Source organism: Anopheles arabiensis, chromosome 3 (assembly GCF_016920715.1).
Source record: "Anopheles arabiensis isolate DONGOLA chromosome 3, AaraD3, whole genome shotgun sequence".
NCBI lineage: Eukaryota > Metazoa > Arthropoda > Insecta > Diptera > Culicidae > Anopheles > Anopheles arabiensis.
This window is the reverse complement of record NC_053518.1, coordinates 13,021,431-13,032,586: the sequence shown is the minus strand read 5'-3', so window position 1 is coordinate 13,032,586 and position 11,156 is coordinate 13,021,431.

Here is an 11,156-nt window from a genome sequence, read left to right as displayed (position 1 = left end):
AGAGTGCTCGTTCTTTTTTTCTTCTGCTACCAGCTTAACCTTCCCACTCATACACCCCCGTTTCACAGTTTCAACCGACTTTCCCGAAGTGCCTTCAAAAACTGAAGCAAACAAGCAGCGGCAGCAGCAAAGAGCAAACTTTCCTCAAGGGTTCATTAATTAACATTCGTGGTTGTGGTGTGCCTACGAAGCTTTTTCGCCAGTTGTTGGCCGCGTCCGAACCCAGCCCGAATCGCCGAAACCGGATGTACTGGCGTGTTTTGTGATGACTCGCTCATTGTGCTGTGCGGACACTCGAGCGGGATGAAGGGGGATGAAGGGCAACGCAAGTACACAATCAGCCTGCAGGGGGGGCGATGAAGAGACCAGCCGGATACGGCATGAGCCGTGTGATTAAAGTGCTGCTTCCAAAGTTTTCCCATCTCAAGGAGGTCACTGGGCGCCATCGTTCAGAGAGATGCTGCTGATGGGGCGGGGAAACACAATCACGCCTCTCCTGGGGCGGAAGGGAAAAAGCAATACCGATGACGACTGAAGCGGTTTTCCTTCGTCACTTGCGGTAATTTGTCTCGCAGTAATTATTATCGATCGGCTCGAGTCCGGGAGCGTAGGCTCGGGCGGAGCATACCAAACAACACGACAAGGAGATACTCCTTCGCCACACAAGCGCCACAGCAATGCAGCCTCGTCATCCTGATCGCATGGCAGCATGTTTCTCCTTTGCTGCACAAAATGTGCTTTATTTTTAATGATGGTAATTTACGAGCCCGATCTACCGAAAGCACGGAGACGAGCGTTCGAATCTCGATGTGCTGTACGGTACGGTGTGTGTGTGTGTGTGTCTGTGCCTTTGTTTGGACAAGGGGAGACACATTTTCACCAGCTTTTTCCTGGGAGAGTCTGCTGTATCGTTGCCACAGTGACGCCATCTTTCGTGCGATTAAGGCGACTGAGGGATGAGCCGGGACCGAGGCGGATGCCGATCGTTTGTCGCAAGAGATGGAAAGTAATCAAATATTGGTTTTTCCACAGGCTTCCTCGTGGGGAGGGGGATGGGTAAAGCCACCCGTCCACCGAAGTCGGTAAGTGAAACAGAAGCGAAAATTAATTGAACTTGTATTTATGTGCCTCCGTGGGTGGATGTGTATCGTCGCCAACGTTGTCGTCATCGTCGTATTCGTTGCGGTCGCTGTCGGGTGAAAGTGTACTCTTTTTGTGCTTCCCGCGTTGCTGTGTGTTTGATTGTGTGTGTTGCCTGTGTTTGTGAGTGTATATTTATGTGTCCATTTGTTTCAATCACCGTCCGTACGTATTATGGCGGATGATAAACGGGTACAAATCGAGCGGAAAATTAAACAAATGGTGTTTCCGAAAGAAAGCGAGCGAGTGAGAATGGCAGCAGGGAAAGCTAGAAAAGCGATAATGTCCACCATCACCCGTGTGATTGGGGGAGGGGGCGGGTTGGGAGAGTGAAACGATACGGCGGTATGGTACCGAAAGACCCTGGTTGATGTTGATGTGTTTCTAATGCCATTGCTCAGTGCGCACCATGTCCCTCGGGTGGTTGAAGTCGAACCACAAAGCCGCATCGAATGGACCGCTTTTGGCGTTCGGTAGCCGCCAAAACGGTGCAAAAGGTGCCTGGTGCGGTCCAAGGTGACCTTTGGTCTCAATTTATAGGCGGGGATTTTGATTTCGTCCGGCTGCACGTTTGGGCTGCAGTTGAAGTTTGTAATTTGTAAATGTCGATTAATTTTCTGCCGTTGATGGCTCACTTCTCACGGATGGTGGGGGAATGGGTATATTAATCAATTTTGCGCTGTGTACGGTGCACACTTTTATGGTGAATTATTAATGATTTATTTGTGGTGAAAGGACGCCCGTCAGCAGCTGATATGGAGATTTCCATCGCATTGATGAATCGATTTTAATGAACAGTTGGTAGAAGAAAAAAAATCCAATTACAGTGTCAGATGTACAGTGCGTGTGAAAAGAATTCTGGAATGGTTGTGTGTCTTTATTGAAAGGTATTTGTTTTTACAGACTAATGATTTTGAGCGAAATTGATTTTACACACTGTGGTGTGAAATCAACAAGCGGAAACATGTAAAAAATTGCTTTGAGTAAGGGATACTATCAAAAATTGTGTTGTGCTTTAACTTATTCTTATTTGGAAGTTTTAGTACAAAGCTTCACAAAAATATAAATTGAATCGTAGTCTTTAAATGGATATATTTGAGTGTAAATTTTATCTAATTATAGATTAAAATATATTTTGATTTAATGACACAGACACGCAAAGAACAGTGATTATATGCAATTATACGAACTTATGGGAAGTTTTCGAGAAATTCCAGGTTTATATACTATTCCAATAGCGTAAACTGCGTAACTGCGTAAACGTTCCTTCATCACTATGTTGTTTTATGAAAATTCTAAAATAGTTATATTTATTATAATTATTTTGTTTCAGTTCCTTAGTTCAGTTCCAGATCAATTCCTTATGAAGAATGCTAGAAATACAAATAAAAACTAGAATTATTTTTTCCGTCTTCCCTGTGCTGCAAAGCACTGTGATAAAAATAAAATAAATTTTATTAAAATGTTTGTCTTCTATTATAAACCACGGTAGTTATATTTTTACTAAAATTTAAATATTTCACTTTTCGACGAAAGATCGTTTTAAAAAATTGCTCATTCAAACTTGCCACAACCCGAGCATCTTCCTTTGCCATGCTTCACTGCTCTAATATATGCTAATGTGCGTCGGCACCGATTTCATTCCTGAGTTTATACACTGCCATATACACACACACACAACGCACACACCATATGGTTAACCGGCGAAGGGAATCAAAGCTGACAAGTTTGCCGAAGAACTTATTGCTTCTCATTTTCTCCCCCCTCTACTCTACTGGTGTGCTGGTGTGATAGATGGCAAAAGAAAGTAATAAAGGCGTACGGTTCCGAGGCACGTTTTCATCGCTTTCATGCATTAAAATTTCATCGCAATTTTATTGCAGTGGGCTGATTTTGAAGGGACGTTTTGCTGTGAACATGTGTCTGTGTATTGGAATTTTAGGCATGCTGTTAATCGCTGTCTGATGAGCGAGTGTTTGTAGATGAATAATTTCCCAAAAACGGAGCTGAATGCTTAAATTTAGATGATAAAAGAAAGAAAAATGCTAAATGCTTAATGAAAACACTATGAAAAGGGGTTGAAAATGTAAAGGGGTTTATTATTTTATTTGGAGACAGTTGACTTCTTTTTTGCACTTTTGTGAAGAGAACTAAGTAAATGGAAACAACACATTTTAAAAAGGGTACCTTTGTAAAGCACATGTTTATCAAATTGAGCCTCCACTAAAGCACATATTTTATGGTAAAATTCAAAAGACATTTAAAACTAGCTGAACGCACGCGTTTTATATTCTTTTCAGCCTTCATAATTATAATTCTCTTATATTTTTGTGCTCCCACAATAAAGTAAAACAAAAGTGCATCCGCCCAACAGGGACGCCCCACTGGGACGGAAATGTGATCCGACAGAAATTGGAAAGGATTTTGCGATAATCATGCCCGAAAGTCATTCAGGAAAATGAATCCATTTATCAAGCGCAACTTGACGGATCATAAATCCAGCCAAAATACGGGGAAAAATTGGGAATGAAAGAGTGCTATTGAGAGGATATCTGTTTCCGTTATTTTCGGTGCTGGGAAGGAATATGATATTTTTCGCCCACAAATGTATTGTGTGGCAAGCCCGATTTTAACATAAAAAAGCTTTCCGTTGTCGTTGAGAACAGTGGTGAACGCAGTTTGGTTTATGGTTTATTGTGGTTAATGATTTTTATACCATACATAATTCATTTTTTTTAATTTACGTTCATTTGATTTCTGTAGTGGAAAGATAAAAAGAAAATTATCAAAAATTTATTAAAAAAATGTATGATAAATTAAAAAAAAATGATATAATTTGCTGCAAAGAGCAACATTCTGCAACGAGATGCAAAAACAGACGCTACAACACGCCATGATTATAATTCTTTGCAACTGCATTCCGATTGGTGATAGGCAATCCCGCCGCACTGGCCGTGTCGGTTTTCGTTTCGTTACCCACGTTTCATGCACCCGGGTTTGGGTGCATTCTTTTGTGGCCATTGATAAATCTGTCCAGCGCTTCGTTGCTGTTGGCCTCATAACATCAAAGTATCAATGCTGTCCGATCAAAGTGACAGCTCATTGATGCCGGCGGTGCCAGTTCGTTGGTGCGCTGTTTAAATGCACCCCAAATGGCCGAACCCCGCTCAGCACAGCAATGCTGCCGGGGTGAGGTTGGTGTTGCAGGGAACGGGAAACAGGCGAACAATTCGCTGAATAATTTGCAAATAAAAACGTCCATAAATGTCGCCATCAGTTGTCGGTGTGGGCGTCCGGTAGCAGCAAATGATGTGTGTGAAAATGGTGAATGGTGGATGGACGTGGGCTGGATTTCAAAAAACCCCAAAAAGGTGTCTTATTTTGGATACATGAAGTGGAATGGTAAAAATGAAATGGTATGAAAAAAATGGAAAAAGCACATATACACCAGAGCCTCGTGGGAAATGATACACCATTAGCTATTTCACAACGTGGAGCTGTATTGATTGAAGTTTGTTGAAACGGATTGAATTGGCATTTCACTGCCACCAGGCATATCGATTAGCGGGACGCTATTTCCGTCAGAATGATATGCCTTCCATAGTAGTACAGAAAAAAATGTATCGATATAGCGGTTGGGTTGATAAGAACTGATAGTTGATAAAAAATATTGCTAAAATTAAAGTTGTAATTTACTTTTGATTCCATGTTGGTATTTCATTAACGCTTTTCAATACTAGTTTTATCTAGAATGTAATGACTGCTTCGAATTACGGACACTTAAGGCATTTTTGGAATGTAATAATTTCTCATCAATTCATATTTCATTCGTCATACTCCAGCATAACTCATTTTACTACAGCAAACCTTCTCCAATTGAGAAAAAAATAAGATTTCCAATAATTTTACTCGAAACACTACAAAAACTTATGAAACTGCAACGATATTTTGATTCATATCCCGGACATTTTCGAGCTAATGTTTCAAATTACCGACGGAAAGCCTCAAAATTTCATTTATAATCTTCATATTAACACACACACACACACACACACACACACACACACACACACACACACACTATACCTTTTTTATCTTCTGAACATGACAATGCCTGTTCCCGAACAATTAAATATCTCGCTGAAAGAGTCAATTATATGCTCGCTGAACATGTCAATAATATCATCGAAAACCCTGTAAGGCATTGGGCACATCTATCTTCAAATATCGTTGTTTTATTATTATCATTGAACTTTGTTCTTGTTATTATCACTGTTCAAAAACTTATTTTTATGCAATTAATCACAATTTACTTCGGCTGCCCATAATTAAAATCAAGATTAGCAATAATGCTCCGAATTCATGACAGTTTTAAATACGTGTTTAAATGAAATTCAGAGCAAAATATGATATGGAACACTCTTGTTTTCACGCTGACAACTACTTCCACAAGGATGGCATTAATAGGATTTATCGAAGAAATAACACTGGTGTGGGTTTGAAGCAAAACTGCTAAGAAAGCCTCTGGTGGTGAACTGACCGACAGAAAATATTTATTTACTTTGTCATCAGGCCCCACTAAGGGGTCGGAAAAAAATTATTCTAGTACATCATGGCAAACATCTAAAATAAAAAAAACGGCATGTCCAGGGTGAAAATATAAAGAAATGAAATAAAAGAATAATGAATGTCCGGAATTTGAAGCATGACGGTATTTAAAAAAATCAGTAGAAATTCATTCACAGGGTGTCAACTCAAACGACTCAATAACATGCTCGTTATGGGTTGAAGCCTAGAATGGATCGTTCCTTCATAGCAAGGATTTGACTATCCGGCTGCGTGGTAATGAATTGAGTCTCGATAGCTTGTACAGGCCGGCCTGTCCGTGAAGGACGTAACGCCAAATTGAAGAAGAAATTCATGAACCGGATTTTTTCTTTAAAATCCGCCAAGAGTAAACAGTAGAGGCTTGGATTTCTGTCAAATGGTAGTTACCCAGTTTGCATTTTATTTATTTATCTATTTGCAGCTATCAATAGATAACAAAGATCCCGGAATATGATTTTAGTTATAGTCTCATGGTAGGCAGGACGACACGTGTCGATCATACGAAGATGTAGTCAACGATTAGCACCCAAGTCTTAAGCGATTTTTAAACGACTTCAGGATACTGCCAAAATCAAGCAAGTGGTTCACTTCAATAAAGTCTATTTTACGAACAAACCAAATTCTGGCACTTTCATCGTGACGATCATAACAAAAATCAATCTTACTACATGGCCACCGTAACTATCTTGGAACATACTAAAATATAATATTTAACAAATGCTGGGTCCTTGAATTCATGTACAATTCAGAACAGCACCCCTAGCAGTCGATTACACCCGGCAATCAACTCATTTGTGTGCCACTCAAAATTAAACTTGGTATCGAGTATGAGTCCGAGAATGACTTTAGATGAACAATAGAAGCGAAGCATAACATCCAAGCCATTTCAGCAGACGTTATATGCGATGCTACGATGACCCCACAGATAGCAAAGTCTATAAGTAGTTTAGACAGACCTTGATCAACTCATAGTCTAAATGACAAATAGGAGAGAAAAAAGACAACAGGCTTAATTACAACTCAGCAACAGAACAAAACTCTGATAATTTGCCTTGTTTTTAGCAGAAAAACGAACAAAATATTACATTTTAGATATGTATAAAATCTTACCTATACCACTGTTTATCATCATAATCTTTGAGTGCTAGTCACAGATGACTCATCAAGATTTGATGATGCTGGCTCATAGTCATGATGATTATAGTTTTTATCCGAAACGCAATGAAACCTTACACACAACAAACATAACATTCATAAGTAACGCAAATACAGTTTATTTTATTCTTAAATAAATCTCACAGTGGCAAAGTATCTTTTATGGTGATGCTTGATTTACAAGAAAGCGACAGCGGTGATAATAATTTCCCAAAACCAAAGCTTTCATTAGTGCTTACATCGTTTAGCTCATCCAGCAGTATTTAGTGGGAGGAGTGGCACAACCATCACACGTCGTCAATTATCATACCGGTGCAGCACGGGGCTAGAAAATGCTTACCTTGCCTGCCTGCCTTACCATGTCGCTAATTAAAGCACCGCAACGCTAATGACTATTCCCTTTGCGTACCAACAACAACAACAAAATAAAAATGACTAAAAATCTTGCTTGAAAAAGCTGGCCTGCTTTTTACAGCTAAACGACAGCAAGCATTTAGCCCTGCGCTGCGATCCGCTTCTTGGCAGTTAAACGACGGTGGATCGTCTCATTTAGCACGGGTAGGTGCAAAACGGTGCCACAGCATATCCTTACCGGGATGGTGCAGTAAAGAGAGCATAAAAAAATGTTTTTAAAAGGTAAAATTAAGAGAAAGGAATCTCCGGTCGGTTGTAAAAAATGTACCTTCAAGGTACCGAAATCCCTCCCCATTCCCTCCCAGCGCTCCCAGTCGAAGAAAAAGTAATTAATCTTTCAGTCAGTTAATGCAAGATGGTGTTTGAGGGTGCGAAATAAAAATAGAAAATGAAAATTCTTTCCATTGTGCCGAATTCATAAGAATAAAAGCTCACAACAACCAAAAAAAAAAAACAAAAAGGAAAAAGGAAAGCATCGTAAATTGGTCAGCAGAGAATGAGGCAAGCAGTAGGAAAAAAGGCTGTCATCCAATTTCATTATTTATGGGAAAGGTAATGTAGCAAACCACGGAAGGATGTGCGCCATAAGCCGAAACCGTGTCATGGTCTGCGAAAAGGGATGTCATTATTACTTTTTTAAATATTTTTTGTTTTAACTTTTTCCGATTTTAATTTGATCTTTTTTTTGGGCCACCAAAGAAAAAGTGGGTTTGCTTAATATGACCCAGAAGAAGATATGCTTTAAATAATAAATGAGCTTTCGATGCGGATGAGTTTTTAAGTTTACAAACCTCCATTTATCACTCACCTGCAAGAGGTGATTATCATAATGCATAATCGGAAGCAAAGCATGACTATTAATTAAAGGATAAAGACATAATAAACATAGCAAAATATTTCTCAACTCTAAACCTCATTTTTGAATTGTAAAAAATCAGTGTTTAGCATGCATTTTAATGATAGGTCAAACGGTCATAATAGACATTCATTTATTTACGTATATTTTCTATTTTAAACTAACGCCGAAACTGCTCCCCCTTCTGAGCAACACATTCAAACAAATCCATACACACACACAAACTTACACCAACATGGCTGCTACCATGGCTTGATGCAATTAAGTGCACTACAAAGTGAACATAACACAACACAGCAGCGCGCTGTGCATGAAATAACAAATTTCCCAACAATTAACCAATTCATTACCATCAAGCACCGCTTAAGCCGCTTCACCTGTGTGTTGTTGTGCAAACTGCATACCGGAGCCCGTTGGTTCCGGTTGCTTTTGTAAACCGGGTGCGCCTTTGCACATTTTCGGGAAACTTTCAGCATAAGCTTTTCCTCCTACCCGTCATCATAGCAACAGGTTACTGTGCTCGCTTACAAAAATTTCCTTTCCCAAAACTAGGCTAGGCTGGCTGGCCCGGAAGTAGAGGGAAGCGACTCATTACGGGTAAGCTTTTTCTTCGAAAAACCTTCCGACCTTTGGCATTGTGATTTGTTTGCTGGAATGAACCCTACGGACAAAAAAAAATAATCCTCTTGCGTGCCGCTACCATGAGACTGATTACATCAAATTGCATGTTTTCGGTATGGGTTTTTTTTTACTCATGTTTTATTTTGCAAACGAGCAACCTCACACGAGTGCAGCCCCGGAAAGGGAAACACGCGGATGATTTATTCAAGCGACCGTGCACACGGAGCTTTTACTGTTGGCGGTGTTGATGCAGCGCTGCTGCACGCGAGAATGCAAGTGTGTGGAAAGAATCCGGTACTATTAGTTCGTTGGGGTAGCTTATAAAATATTACTGGTTGGAGTGTGGCGTTCTTCGTAAGGCTGAATCCATTGGAAGCGTTCCACGTTCGATGGGTGCAGTGTAGGTGTGATAATAGGAAGTAAGTAATAATAATTTAAGAGCTAACCATTGTATGAACGGGCTGCAGCGTGGTTAAGAGCATATTAGGGAGTGTCTGAATCGTATGCTTTGCATTCGAATGCAAAGTACAACTGAAAGGGACGATAAAATCGCACCTTGGGTTTGACCTTGGTGGTTTCATCATTGAATTATCATTAAAAACTTATAAACGGTTTTTAATAGGGTAATAACGTATAAGGTTCGTAACGTTTATCAGTCCTGTTTGGCAAGATTTGACGGTAAACTAAAGCAAGAAACCCAAATGATAAGAGATAAAATGCTTAAAATAATTGATATGTGGATTTGTTAAAATGCTAGAAATTGTAAAGATTTGCATCGCATAATGTCTACATGCTGATGTTGTCCAATTATCATTAATACCATTTGATCTCATTTTCATGAGTTTTGGGGAACTTTTATTAACCAAAATAAACTTTATTCTTAATTTATATGTCTAAATGAGCCTTATAAAAGCCAAAGAATCTGGAGTCTGGAAGTCTATCACAGCCAATATCTATTACAACTAATGCCAATTGGGCTAAAATAGTGCACAACTGCGCGTTTTAAATAGAGAACATTACAAGTTTTTTCAATTCCTTATTTGTGTTGTTTCATATGTTTAACCTGTTTTGATTGCAATGCTTTTACTGTTGTTACCATACCATTTAATTACAATTCATGTTAATTCCAATTTAATCAGATCATGTTGGTACCAGGTCTTGTGACGTAGGAATGGATGTTACTACACCACTGATGTTTTACCATTTTCCGCATAATTGTTCCGCAGACTTGTCCCGGGAGTGGTTTAACTGGTTTACGCGCAAAATACGTAGAATCGATTCATAAATGTTTACTCAAATAACATAGGAAAAGCCCAGCAGGCTGAATATGTGATGTGTTATTGATAAACCAGAAACATACCATTAAATACAGAGACAAACAGTGCTACATGCATTTCTCTCACACAATTTGAAACAACACAATGAAGCATACCTAATAATCATAACGTTGAAGAACACTTGTAACCCAAAACATTATTAATTTATGCATTGTAACCCAGAGCAAAAACAAAGTGCCAGGAGTATAAAAAGGTGGAATTTTTTTTCACCACATAATCTTCCCACTAGTGATGTGCTGTATGGAGTACACCCACGACTCCGATCCGACTCTAACTATGGTTAGGCCGATTCCGACTCCAGCAAAATGGATCCGCTCTAGAGTCGGAGTCGCCTGGAGTCTTCCGGAGTCGTTCGGAGTCGTTCGGATTCGTTCGGAGTCGGAGTTGGTCGTAGTCAACAGGAGCCTTTGTGTTTGTGATCAGACATTTCCTTTCGTTGTGTTTTTTGTTTTTCACTTTGCGCGTGCACTTCTTATACAGGCCTATGTTTCGAGAGCCGACCTCGACCGACTCCAGACGACTCCGGTTGACTCCATCTGTAGCCGATTTCGGATGAATTCAGCCGACTCCAGACGATTCCGAACGACTTCGAAAGATTCCGTACGACTCCGACCAACTCCGGACGACTCCGACTCCAAACGACTCCAATCGACTCCGAACGACTCCGACTCCGAACGACTCCGAACGACTCCGAACGACTCCGAACGGCTCCGACTCCAAACGGCTCCGAACAACTCCGGACGACTCGGACCCCCAACGACTCCGAACGACTCCAGACGACTTCGAACGACTCCGGACGGCTCCGGACGACTCCGGGCGATTCCGGGCGATTCCGAACGACTCCGGATGATGAAGGGCGGACCTACCTTCCGGAGTTGATTCCGAATTTAACGGAGTCGGATCGGAGTCGACTCCGGATTTATGCCAACTTTACCCATCACTACTTTCCACCCAGCCTACCCAACACCGCTCAATTGCGGCCCGCGAGAATATTTTCAACTGTAATCCGGTCCGCGACCCTAAAC